Source organism: Pristis pectinata, chromosome 3 (assembly GCF_009764475.1).
Source record: "Pristis pectinata isolate sPriPec2 chromosome 3, sPriPec2.1.pri, whole genome shotgun sequence".
Classification (NCBI taxonomy): domain Eukaryota; kingdom Metazoa; phylum Chordata; class Chondrichthyes; order Rhinopristiformes; family Pristidae; genus Pristis; species Pristis pectinata.
Window position 1 is genome coordinate 74,483,527 of NC_067407.1, and position 14,884 is coordinate 74,498,410.

Genomic DNA, 14,884 nt, shown 5'->3' on the forward strand with positions numbered 1-14,884 from the left:
GACCAGCTCTTTTGTTTTGCTGACACTGAAGGAAAGGTTGCTTTCTGTTACTTTAACCCAGATTTACTTTACTAGGTTAGTACTAGCTTTACTGCTTTAAACCCAACTTTACTTCAACCCAGATTACTGCTTTCAAACAAGGAATGAATAAAAGCAGGACACCTTTGGAATAACATGTTACATAATGTACATACCCAGACATTTATCACTAACTCGGAAAAATCACTTTAAATTTTTATTATTCTAATCATTTGTTTACTGACAGTCCCAATGCATGGATCAGTAAGATACACTAAAAAGAATATTGCTAAGGAAAAGACCATTGTCTTTCCTCCCTACATGCGCAGTCCTTAAACACCTAAAGCAATAAAAAAAGAGGTAAGATACTATTCTGACAGATGATCACTCAACAGCAAACAACCAGCTTTTTCCACCCCTACTACTAGTGTGGCACCATCTTTATTGCTTCTACCAAAATAATACAAATTACACCTGCCTTTACAGAATGTCTGTGCAAGCTATAATACCAGTGATAATAATACTCATGACAGATGATGCACACGGTACATTATTATAAGTACATAAGGTTAAACTGTTCTTTTAGCATTTTCTTGTTTCACTGAGGCAGAGGAGAATCTTTGCTTTTGACTTGAAATCTTATCTGAGATCAGTGGGCGACAGTGGTAATTATTTTTCATAGTAAGTACATGAAGAAAACGAGTGATGGTTCCGATAATGTTGGGGAAAGAGAATTAACAGCACTAAGACTGTCCAAGACTCCCATACTCAGCTACTGTTTCAAATCTCCACACACAATATGCAGTTTCACATAAATATGGGATGGAGCTTAACTTTGGCCTATAGAATGAATACTGAAATTGCAAGTTGGCAATCCACTTTACGTCTTTCTCAGATGTTGTTAATGGAAATACAAACTAGAAGGAATGTGGTTACTCTTCTAGTTACTTCAGCAAGGAAAAGGGATCCAGGTATATGGGGATACCACCACTTGCAGGTTCCCCATCAAGTTGCAAACCAACCTGATTTGGAAATATTTTGCTGTTCCTTCTTCATCGCAAGTCTAAATAGTGGGATGCTACCTTCAACAGCATTATAGAGATAATGCAGCTAATTACTGCCTACTCTCAATCATCAGTCTACTCTCAGTCATCAACAAAGAGACGAATGCTGTCACCAATAATGCTATCAAGCTCTGCTTATTTGATGCCCAGTTGGGTTTCACTAGACCACCTAGCTCTAGACCTCGGTTCAAATATGGATCAAAGAGCTGGATTCCAGAGGTGGGATGAAACTGTCTTCCCAAGACATCAAAGCAGCATTTGACTGAGTGTGACATTAAGGCAACTTGGTAAAACTGAAATCAATGTTCGTCAAAGGGAAAACACTCCAGTGACCAGAGTCACAGGTCGCACAAAGGAAGTCAATCACCCCAGCCCCAGGACACAGAAGGCAGATCACTGATTAAACAGCTGAAGTTGGGCCAAGGATATTGCCCAAAGTGCAAGCTGGAAAAGCTAAGACAAAGGGAGATGGTGACTTTTACTACCATAAGCAAGGCATGACCAGCTGGCCTAGTGAGATCAGAATTTGATGCAAAAGAGGTTACTGCCGAACCTGGCGTGTTTTTTTTTGTGTTTCCAAGATATTATTAATAATAAGGATGAGACTCATCAGAGCCCTGCACTTATGTGGGTCTGGAAGTACACAGAACATAGAACTTGGTAATATAATACCCAACTAAACTAATCCCTTCTGGCTACACAATGTCCGTATCCCTCCATTTCCTGCACATTCATGTGCCTATCTAAGAGCCTCTTGAAAGCCTCTATTGTATTTGCCTCCAGCACCACCCCTGCCAGTGCATTCCAGGCACCCACCACTCTGTGTAAAAAACATTGCCCCACACATCCCCTTTGAACTTACCCCCCACCCCACCTCATGTTAAATACATGCCATCTGGTATTAGACATTACAACCCTGGGAAAAAGATACCTGCTGTCTATTCTATCGATGCCTCTCAATAATTTTATAAACCTCTATAGATCTCCACTCAGCCTCCGCTGCTCCAGAGAAAACAATCCAAGTTTGTCCAACCTCTCCTTGTAACATATGCCCTCCAATCCAGGCAGCATCCTGGTAAACCACTTCTGTACCCTCTCCAAAGCCTCCACATCCTTCCTGTAATGGAGCAACCAGAATTGAATGCAATACTCCAGATGCAGCCTAACTAGTTTTTATAAAGCTGCAACATAACTTCCTGGCTCTTGAACTCATTTCCTCGACTAATAAAGGCAAGTATGCCATATGGAGACATAGGAGAAACTGCAGATGCTGTAAATCTGGATCAACCCACACAAAATGTTGGAGAAACTCAGCAGGTCAGGCAGCTTCTATGGAGGCAAATGAACAGTTGACGTTTCGGGCTGAGACCCTTCATCAGGACTGTGCCAAGCATGCCATACACATTCATTACCATCCTATCAAACTGTGTAGCCACTTTCAGGGAGTTATGGACTTGGATCCCAAGATCCCTCTGCACATCAACACTGTTAAGGATCTTGCCATTAACAGTGTACCTGCTCTTTAAATTTGATCTCCCAAAGTGCAACACTTCACATTTGGCTAGGTTAAACTTCATCTGCCATTTCTCCACCCATATTTCAAACTGATATATATCCCACAGTATCCTTTACCAGTCTTCCACACCATCCACGTCACCACCAATCTTCGTATCGTCTGCAAACTTACTAACCCTCCCTCTACATTTCATCCAGGTCATTTATATTTATCACAAACAGCAGAGGTCCCAGTATGAATTCCTGTGGAACACCACTAGACACGGACCTCCAACCAGAATGTCCCATTGACCACTACCCTCTGTTTTTTATGGGCAAGTCAATTCTGAATCTGAATGGCCAAGTCACCATGGATCCCATGCATCTTAATCTTCTGGATGAGCTGCCCATGAGGGACCTTGTCAAACACCTTACTAAAATCCATGTAGACAACATCCACAGCTCTACCCTCATCAATCATCTTCGTCATCTCCTTGAAATACTCAATCAAGTTAGTAAGACACAACTTGCCCTGCACAAAACCATGCTGACTGTCCCTAATTAGGCTATGGTTTTCCAAATGCTCATAAATCCTATCCCTAAGAATCCTCTCCAATAACTTCCCTACCACTGACGTGAGACTCACTGGTCTATAGTTTCCAGGATTATCCCTGTTTCCCTCCTTGAATAATGGAACAACATTAGCTACTCGCCGTCCTCCGGGACCTCACCTGGGTTAGTAAGGACACGAAGATATTGGCCAGGCCCCAACAATCACATCTCTTGCCTCCCTCAATAACCTGGGGTATATCCCATCAGGCTATGGGGATTTATCTACCTTAATGCTCTTTAAGGGACCCAACACTACCTCCTTCTTTATCTCGAAATGCTGTAGCATATTAGCATGCTCCACACTGATCTCCCTATCCTCCACTTCCTTCTTCTTGGTAAATACTGATGCAAAGTACTCATTTAGGACTGCTCCCACATCCTCCACTCCCAAGCACATGTTCCCTCCTTTATGCTTGAGTGGTCCTACCCATTCCCTAATTATCCTCTTGCTCTTGATGTATGTATAGAATGCCCTGGGATTCTCTTTAACCCTACTTGCCAAGGACTTTTCATGGCATCTCCTGGCTCTCCTAATTCTCTTGAGTTCTTCTCTGGCTTCTTTATAATCCTCAAGAGATCTGTTTGATTTGAACTACCTAAGCCTTACATACGCTTCCTTTTTCTTCTTGACTAAATTCACCACCTCTCCCGTCATCCAAGGCTCCTTATCTTGCCATCCTTGTCCTTCTTTCTTAATGGAACATACGTGTCCTGTACTCTGTGTAGTTGGTCTTTAAACACCCTCCACATATCAGATGTGGACTTGCCCAAAAATAGTTACTCCCAGTTAACTCTCCCTAATACTCTCGTAACTTGCCCTGCTCCAATTTTTAATACTCTCCCGTAAGGACCATACTTATCTTTATCTATAGCTATCTTAAAACTTAAGGAGTTGTGGTCACTGTTCCTCAACTGTTCTCCCACTGAAAGGTCAGTCACCTGGCCAGGCTCGTTATCCAACACCAGGCCCAGTACAGCCCCTCCTCTTGTTGGACTATCTACATATTGATTTAAGAAACCCTCCTGGATGCACCTAACAAATTCTGCCCCGTCTAAACCTCTTACACTAAGGAGGTCCTAGTTTATATTAGGGAAGTTGAAGTCACCCACTACAACAACCCTGCTGTTTTTTTACATCTTTCCCTAATCTGTCTGCATATCTGTTCCTCAATGTCCCTGTGGCTATTGGGGGGTCTGTAGTATAATCCCATCAGAGTGATTGCACCTTTCTTGTATTTGAGTTTTACCCATAGAGACTTAGAATAGATTCATTCAATCAAATGAATGTTCAAATTTTGGAAGTTGCTTTGGATTTCTCAATTCTTAAATCATGAACAGTTTTAACTAATGGGATACAGCACGAGATATTGTGCTTCAGAAAACAGTTGTCCATTATCAATATTACATTGTTGTTTTGATGCATAGATGGTCGCAAATTAATCACAACGATACTTATTTTGTACTTTAAATATATTTCGTTTGAAATTTCCTGAGGTTGTGAATAATTTCAATGCAAATTATTCATTCTATTCTTTCTGTTTCTCAGAAAGGGTATTGTTACAATTATGTGTTAACTGTTAACCTTAACTGGGACATTCAACCTTACCCTAGGGTTGAGGTTTAGATAAGAATTTTAGAGCTTAGGAACTTGGCAGCAGTAGGCATGGCTGCCAATGCAGAAGCAATTAAATTTGAAGATGACCAAGTGCCCAGATCTAAAGGTGCAGGAATCTCAGAGCATTGTGGAGTTGGAGAAAGTTACAGAGATGGAAGGGGTGATAATATGGAGGAATATGATAATAAAGATGAGAATTTAAAAATGAAGCTGTGGTAGACTGGGAGCCTTTGTCGATCATTCAGCAGCAGGGCGATGAGTGAATGGGATGTTGCTATTTAGGACACAAGCAGCTGAGCTTTGGATAACCTCAAATTTACAGAGTGCAGATTGAGGTAGGTCTGGAATTTGTTAGAAACCTAAAATCAAGAAAAAGGCTTTGCAAAGGGGTTTCAAAAGAAGATGACCTGAAGCATGGGTAAAGTTAGGTAAAGTTAGAGGTGAAAATAGGCACTCATAGTGATGGCACAGGCAGGTAGTGTGAAGCTCAACATTGGGGGAAAACAGACTAGTTCAAGTGTAGGTGGTTGGTTGAAAGAGGAATTGAGTTCGTGGTGGCGAAACTGAGAAGATGCCCTTGGATTCAATCAGAAACCATCTGAAAATTCAGAGAAGTGGAAGGGTCAAGAGAGGTGATGGTCAGGTAAAGCTGGGATTCATTAGTGTACATGAGGGCAAATTGTCAGTTTCAGGAAAAAAATTATGAAAGCTATGAATTGTTAATATAGATCTAACAGTGTATTTATCAGTATGCCTTTGGCTTTTGCTGGCATTGAAACAATTCTCTAGTCTGCAATTTAGAAAGTCATGAAAAAGAAAACATACAGGTGAGGGGCTGAACTTTTCAGAGCAGAATCAGTGCAATAGAGATCAGTTCCTAAATCTGCAGTTTGCTTGCTCATACTGCTGAACTCTACTCTTTACCCCTGGGTCCTTGTTAGTCACATCATCAGAACTGAAAGGTTAAGAAGAAGAGGCACCTCTACACTGATACACAGGCTGCCTGGAATTGAAATTCATCTCTGGTGTGCTAGTTTAAATAAAATCACAACCAAAAGCAAAGGTATTAAAATATTATAAAAACAGAAAATGCTGGAAACACTAAGCGTGTCAGGCCGCATCTGTGGGAAGAGAAACAGAGTCAATGTTTCAAGTCGAAGAGTTCTGACGAAGGATCTTCAACCTCAAACATTGACTCTGTTTCACTTCCCACAGATGCGACCTGACCTGCTGAGTGCTTCCAGCATTTTCTGTTTATATTTTAGATTTCCAGCATTTGCAGTTTTGCGAGTTTCATATTAAGGTATTACGAAACCAAATTTAATGCACAGATTTTATAAGCCCTCTCCTGAATGCTGGGGACTGTTACTTCATTCTCCAGGAGCTAACTCCTGCCACTCAACATTGTGCTAAGGGTTGGTTCGTTGTATCTGGCAGGAAACAGGCCAACAATCCCAGCAATTATCATCTCTGGAGTCTCATGCTGCTGAGGTCAGAAAGCTTTACCACCAGCCTTTGCCCTCACTGCCCCTTGAGTTAACATAGAAGGTATACTCTCTTCCATCTGGGTTGTTCCCCAATTTTGCCATCACCTTCTGCCCAGAAGAGATTCATTAGGCTGATCATATTGAATGGCAGAGCAGGCTTGAAGGGCAGGGTGGCCTACTTCTGCTCCCATTTTCTTGTACCCACAACTTTGGAGGTGCACACTAGAGCCCTTTGGCATGCAAATGGTTTATCCATTTACTGTCAGATGTGACAAGATCCTAAAATGCCAAGGTCCTTCACTTCCACTGCTAATTCATTCATTAAGGATCCTCTTGGATAACAAAGAAAATTCCTCAACCTCTTTTTTCCATTCCCAGTTATTCCTTTAAACTTCTCTTCACCACCTTCACCTTCAACAAACGCAAGTGGATCATGGATTTTGTCACTAAGATTCAGACGAGTTGCCTCCACTTTATTACCACCTTCCTTATCCTGCAGTCCAAACCTTCAGACCCCCTTTATTTCTTGCTTTCCACTAATTTCTCTTTTCTCTTTCCTTCTTCGTTAATTTAGCCTAATTTGTCCAGGTCCATTTTGTGTTCTCTTTGACACCCATTCCCCCACTTGGGTTCCTTTCTTGGCTCAATGATAGCTGATATTGTCCATCACTCCCTTGGGTGCAGCCTCTCTCTCCTTCAAAGCCACAATTACACCTCCTCCAAAAATACCCACCTTCAATCCCTCTAACATTATATCACACCTGATCACTAAATTAGTCTTCCTCTCTCAGAATGTGTCACTACCTCCCAAATTTCCATGATTCCATGCTTGAACCTCTCTAATCAAGTACTGAAATTATCCCAATCAGAATCACAAATGAAAACTTCTGTAATTAATTATAGTGTGCTATTCTACATATATTATCCATCTTCAGCTCCCTGAACTTTTCATGAGCAGCACTTTAACTTTTGCCTGTCCCCACTGAGCAAGGTAATAGATCTATTCAGGCCTAGAGCTCACAGACCAATGTTGATCACCTGCTGGAAAAAGAATCATCCTTGTTTCACTTTAATATTCTTACATTCCCCAGGGAAACAGACCCTAGTCTGGTGCCCCCCCCCCACCCACGGAAGATCAAAATGGACTCTAAGAAAATGCCCTCCCTCCAGTGTCAGTCTCCATGTCTTCTTCATTCCCTCATCTATTCTTTTCTTTCCAGCTCTCTTCAAATCTTCTGCCCTATCCGCATCTTCCAAATCCTTGCTGTGCACAATTCTAATCTGGTTCTTCTATTATCCTTTCCTCTCTTTCCAAATAAATCCTCTCAGTGTCCCCTTATCCTGCCTGACTTGACATGTGATTTCCCACATGCATTCTCACAATCATTTGACTGTGTAAAGTGGGCACTCCCACAAACAGGCAACTACAGTGAAATCACTTTTTAAGACAGCTAAATAAATTGCTTCATAAAATATCCTGGATGAGCACTGTAACCACAAATATCATAAAATGTGAAAAATTGACCCCTATATCTGCTGCTTCTGGACAATTCACCAAGCCCAAATCACTGGTACTTCATTGCAGCTTGTTTCAGTTCTGTCTGTAAATTGAATCACAGAATGACTGATATTACAGCACAGGAAACCATTCAGCCAGTCAAGTCCACACCACCTCTATTGTAAGAGCAATCCAACCTTCCTGCCCTCTCCCTTACAGCCTTTTAAATTCTTTCCTTTTACATGCATAAGTGGTCCCTATTTGATCTCTGTTATTGAATCTGCCTCTACCACTACACCTGACAGTGCATTACAAAGCACTAACCACTCTCCGTGTAAAGAAAGACCTTTCTTTATTTTAGTTTTGGCTCTTTTCATTGAATGCAAGTCAGCCTGAGGCATCAGCAGATTTTCTGAAAAGTGTGCCTTTTTGAAACAGGGAGATCATTCCCCAGCAATTTTACTGACCAGTGTCCTGAATCTAGGAAGAGGGGCCATCATTTGATGCCCCTTTATTGGGAATAAATCGATTACAATCCCAAGCCTCCCTATCTCTCTGCTGCTCCAGAGAGAGGAGAGCATGCTGGGGGTGCGGTCAGAGGGGCAGGGAGAGTAGGTAAATTTGAAAACAAGATTTACATACAAAGTAATCATACAATCTGCGTGACATGTGTAGTCTTCAGGTGGAAGAAATATAAAGGGCAGATATATAATTTAATCCCAGTGATACATTTGTTGATAAATAAGACTGTGTAGCACATACTGTATATTTTTGATGAGAAATGAAACATTTTTGAAAAATATTATAAAACTACTGAATATTGATTATTTTTTATAATGTAAGAACTTTTTAATATCTCTGCATTTTCTTGAGTTTCATCCTTCTACCATAACCTGTTACTAATTCAAAAGTTGCTTTTGATGTAAGTATTCCAGGTCCTCCATGCAACTGCCATGCTAATGCATGGAGCCCCGTTCACCTCCATGGTCACCAACCACAATCCCTACGCCAGTACAGATCATGCCCCTCTACAAACAAACCCCAACGTGATCTTACTCCCATGCCCACCCAACCAATATGATTACCCTTAACCCTGACTACCAATTCTACTCTCCCACAACCCCCAGGCAGCCAACACTCTCCCCATGCCCTCTACCGTCAACTATTCCCAATCCCAGACCCTTTCCTGCACTCCGAGGCCCTTCCACCCTATGAGTCCTTTTGCACTTAGTTTTGGCCCTGACTTAACCGATTTCCTTTGTGCGTTCCACACTGACAGAGCGCATAAAGAATAGGCTTCGACTGTGTGCCTGCTCATGATGGCATGGCTCTCGTGCACTAATGAATTTTTCGGCAGTGGGAAGGAGGACCTTGAAGAAAACCTCCATTGACCTGCTGCAGGCTATAGAATAATGTCCCTTTGGAGGCACTGACATTTCCAGGCATCAATACATTCTGTCCTCCCATTTTAAAATCTTATGCCCACATTTGTAACATACATAACTTTATCCTATTATAATTACTGTGCTGCAGCACCCCACCAGAAATACTTCCTGCTCTCTGCCACAGGGAAAGTCATTGCAAGAATCTTCTTCAACTACCTCCTCCCAAAGGCAAAAGAATTCCTTCCTCAGTTGCAGTGTGGATTTCATCCCCCAGAGGTAAAACAGACATGGTCTTCACTGTGTGACAAATCTAAGAAAAATGCAGAGTAGCATCAACTACCATGCATGGCTTTCTTCAAGCGCACAAATGCCTTTGGCTGTCAACTAAGAGGGATGGTGGAGAATCCTTCTCAAATTTGGCAGCCCACTGGAAAACACCTCCTGCTATAAAATGACACGGTAGCTGTGATTCTAACACAGATTTTGAATGAGAGAGTGATAGAGCATTCTAAAATCAAGCCGCAAAATCAGCATAAAGATCATCTTTTACCAGGCAGCAGTGATCAATGCCATCCTGTAACCACAGAGCTATGGACAACCTACAGAGAGACTGGAGAAATAAAACCAATGCTGTTCCATTGATGAATCAATGTCAATGTCCTCCCTCAGGCCAACAATTCCAATATCGAGGCTCAGCCTGCTCTGGTGGATGGGCCATGTACTCTTATGGGCCTGACACCAGACTCCTGAAATTGGCACTCTACTGCAAGCTCCATCACAGCTAGAGATTTCCAGGAGTACAAAACACTTAAGGATATTCTCAAAACCTCCTTGGCTCCTCACAGCCTTTTTGGAATCCTTGGCTTGTGACTGTTCACAAGGCACTGAGCACCTTTCATCTCTTCAACAAGAGCTCTAAAACAACACGCCCATCCATATCCTCCTGCATCAGGGTGGCAGAGTCTGCAGGTCCCACACAGGACTCAGCAGCCACCTTAAAACAGGAGTGGAAGCAAGTCATCCTTGACTCCAAGGCTGGCAGTTACAGGAGCTATTGTGAAAAGAATAGTCTTAGTCCTGCACATGTGATGAAGTGTCCCATTAAGAGGAACAACAGCTAGCTCTCAGTACAGTTCTCTTTTATCCTCCTTCTCCCTAAAGGAAGAAGTTTATACCGCAAGGGAGTTCCATCAATATCAACAAACACTCCAGTGTCTTACACAAGTCAAATCATATTTTAAGGCAAGGCATTGCGGCCCCATAGGCCTCTTCACAAATTGATCAAGACAACTAAATCCAATTCTGGAGCAAAAACAAACTGCTGCAGGACCTGATGGAGGGTCTTGATCTAAAACGCTGACCATCTTCCTGCCTCCACACTTGCTATCTGACCTGCTGAGTTCCTCCAGCAGTTTGTTTTTTTTGCCCCAGATTCCAGCATCTGTAGTTTCTTGTGTGTCTAAATCTAATTCTGTCCTCCTTTTCACATTTTCAGAATTGCCTCAAAATTTTGATTTTAATTAGATATTCAAAACATTATATTTCCACTAATTTTCAATTTAAGGTCGAAGGAAAGAGTAAATTTGAACATTTTCAGGAAGAACTGTAACCAAAAAACACTCCATTGAAAAGTTGCACAATAGTAATTGTTTTCACTGGACTCTTTAGATGAACCCAGAAAGCACTCCACAATCCCTTCTGGCATAGGAATCGTGGGAAATGCTTCAATAAGAATTTCTTAAATAAAAACTACAAATCATTGCATCATTCCTGACCAATCATGAACAATGGTTTGTTGGTCAGAGACGTGGATCACAGACAGCCTGGTTCTCTTTTGACAAGCTTTCAAAGAATTGTATGTGCACATTCTGTTACCTGGCAACCAACAATCACTGCCCCAATGTCATCACCCCGAATACAGCTCCATCAGGCATTTTAATTACGCGTGAAGGGTAGCAAGAATTTAGACAAGGCTGAAACTTAAATGTAAAATTCAAAGACATGTCAGAGTCTGACAGTAGTATGCTGTCCTGCCCACCAAACCTTCACAAACCAGAGTTTATCCAAAATGTCGTACCAATCACCCTTGCAATCACTAAGCTATACTGGTTCTCATTCCAGCAATGATTCACTGAAACATTCTCATCCTTGTATTTAAATTCCTACACTTCCCCTCCCCTCCCTACCACTTGTATCTACTCTAACCATATAACCTAAAGAGACCTTTGCAGTCCTCCAACACTCGCCTCTTACACATATGTGATTTTCAATACTCCACCATTTCAACTACTTAGAACCTAGGCTCTGAAATTCCCTCCTTAAATCTCACCAATTTGTTCTCCCTTTCTCCTTATCCTCTGACTCCTGTCCTCAGCAAGGGTTCCAGCATCAAGAGTGAAATATTCTCATAATGAAAGCTGTAGTAATATGGTGGGGATTTCCGAAACAAATGCTTTGAAACCTGGATCGGTCTGAAGGTGCATTTCGATACACTCCTGAGTCCTTTGTTTCAGTCTGCTGCATTCTCCAGAACCTAAGCATTATGCAGATGACACTTTTGCACACCCTTGTAATGCAAGAGAATACAACGGAAGAGAGCAAGAGCACCAAGGACAGCAGGAGGCTCCCTCTGGACATGGTATTCAACTGCACTGGGCTTTCATTTAGAAGTGTAAGCAGCATCAAGAAGGCATAGAATGCAACAGTCTGTGCCCTCATGCAGCAAGGACTGATTCAGGGTTGGGCAGAATAGTGACAAATGACCTTCTCCAACAAGAAAAATCTAACAACTTCCCAACAACCACCATCATCAAGTCTTCCTATATGAACATTCTAGGTTGTATCTGTTGACCAGCAACCTATCTAAACCAGATACATAAATATTGTGGCTACAAGAGAAGCTTAGATACTGGACGTTCTATGGCAAGGAACACCTCCAGGCTACATGGAGTTTTTCCACTATATACAAGGCACAAGTGTGCTCTAACATTCTCCACCTGCATGGATGTGCAGCTTCAACAACTTGGTAAAAATTTGTCATCATTCAGTAGGAAGCAGCCTGTTTGATTGGGAGCCTGAACTTCTACCACTGCTGCACTGAGGCTGCAGTGTGTATCATCTACAAAATACACACAGCAACACTTCACCAGCTTCTTACACAGCAGCTCAAAAATCCACAAATTCTGACACCTGCATTGTCAAGGATAGGTGCAGTAGTACTCTAAAGTACATCTTTACATCTCACTTGATGCCGAGTAAAAATCCTCAAGCTCTCTACCTAACAGTATTGTGGGAATATCTTCAGTGCAAGCATCGTAAAAGATCAAGCAAGTGTTTCCTCACCACCTTCTCAAGGGCAATAAGGGAATGATAACTATGTGCTGACCTGCCAGTTACATCCACATCCCATAAGTAATAAATGTAAACAAAATCCCCCCCACTGCACTATTTTTCCCATCTTACACTCATTCTGTTGCTGATCATTTCAGCATCAGCTCAATCTCACATCTTGAATGCAAAACTAAATCAGATCAATATTTCAAACTGTGTGTTTACATCCAATCAAGAATAACACCATCTGATGACACTGTGTTACTGCCTATCTTCTCTGTCCTTTTGCCTGTCTAATTGCTTCTACACTGTACTCTCTCATGGCTGCTTCTAAACTGATAGAAGCCTGTCTCTTTGTAAAGGTGGAGACTGCAACTGGCAGTGATGGATGGCCTCAAGCAGCTTTGAGGTGGTAATTCATCAAAGTGGTACTTTTTACTGCACCATCTTACAAAGAACATTCCAAGCCAGCCAATTGGCAGGTAACACCAAGGACATTGGTGGAGCTGCAGAGGTGGGATCAAGAACATAGTCATTCTGAGAGAGCATAGCCAATTCCCATTCCATACAGCCACTGCCTTTCTTGGATGCCACATCAGCAATCCTCGTACTCTGTTGGATTTACTCAAAGTCTAATTGAGTACTGAAATCCGGAGTCATGATGGCAATGGTCTGTGCTTCCAGTGCAGCACTGAGATGTTAGTTGGTTCAAATGGAACTCAAGTCCTTGGCAATCAAATGTTGCATAATAGTTGGATACAAAAGTGTTGAAATGGAGCTAGCCTCTCTACTGCAAAAGAGAATAAGTGTGTTGCACTTGTCTAGGTGATGTGCCTGCCATGTTGAATGGCTGGGAGTCCATGGAAGCCATGCGATGAAAATGTGAATGCTGGGGTGGTTCTAGGTAGGAGTCTTAATTGATAGAAATTGTTGTCTGGTGAATGACGTGAGTGAGGTGCATGGCGCAGTGGTTGTGGCAAATAATGTAATTGGTTGGAAAGAGGATGTTGATACTTTCATTGGCCTTGACCACATCAGTAAGGCCCTTAACTTTTCCCAACCTGATTCATATCCTGACTACTCTGTCATTGACCTCATCAGAGATGCCCTTCCACTGCTACTTCACTGTGTATCATGGGTGGCTTCCTTGCATAAATTACTTCTCTCAATCTCCCCACCTCATCTGCCAGGAAGTTCAGAGCCATAACAGAAAATCAGGGTGCTCGCTCTTTGCCCCTTTGCTGTTCACAGGCACCAGAAAACTTCTCATCTTTTTGTAATAATATCTGTAATGACTGGAGGCAACAAGCAGGTTCCCATCCCTCCTCCCTCTTTAACTGTTTCAGGCATGGCCTTAATAAGCATCAGCGTCTTGTTGTCCTCTAGTATTAATTGGGGTGAGTTAATCCTGCATCACTTTTTCCATTGCTTTGCAATTCGGGCACGATCTGTTTGTTCTATTGATGTATTATACAGAATGCAACTTACTACAGTCTTGTTACAATGGTTTGAACTGAAACTTGTTCTTTCACAAGAATAAGATGTCACTTAGCACTTTTAAAAATACTTCTCAGATTCATTACCTCCAAATATAGAACAAAAACTGACATTTTCATGAAATAGATCAGTGAGTTTTGGTAACAAAAAGGGATAATGTTCAGAAAAGAAATTCAATGAGAAATCCAGTCAAAGAGCAATCAAAGTAAAACTTAGTACTGCTCTCTTTCAGTGAATCTTATAAACATAATTCTTTACAGCTTCAATTATTTGAATGATTGCCCATATATTGCTATAATATATAATACAATTTTTTTTCATTTATGAAACATGAATCTATTATGAATCATTGTTTAATGTCAGTATGAAATACCTTAATAAATATTATATAGGCAATGTATGATCAAAACCAATGCCTGACAAGAAATCTATCTTATTCTCCATGTTAAGAATAATAATGCTGCAAAGGTATAAAAAAATGCAAAGCAACAGCTTCTTTCTTTAAGTGAAAATGCATTTGATGAGACCTCTTCATGGAAATTAAATTTATAGAAAAATACAGGGTTGAACCTTTCTGCAATACACCACCTGAAATCAGGCTACAGATTGGGCAGCCAGTTAATGTAAATTGAAGGGAAATGGGATGAGAAGCCTTCCTGTCTGATCCCAATTGTTGAATACACAGTAGAGAATTTTGATTATCTACACCCATATCAGCACTATCACCCCACTTTCCCAGCAATGAACTTGCTTACCTGATACTTGCCTGCCATGTTTAATTTACTAACTGTAAAATAATTTGTGATATAATGAGATCATGAAGAAGACTATTTAAATAAAAGTCGTTTCTTTTCCAAAGCTGGCATGTTCCTATCACGTGGTGG

General features: G+C 41.4%; 1 protein-coding gene across 4 annotated transcripts in view; it reads right to left on the reverse strand.

Annotated features, from left to right (window-relative positions):
• The window catches only part of prkn (parkin RBR E3 ubiquitin protein ligase), an 821,190-nt gene that overhangs the window by 490,935 nt on the left and 315,371 nt on the right, over positions 1 to 14,884 (reverse strand). The gene's annotated exons all lie outside the window — the stretch shown is intronic.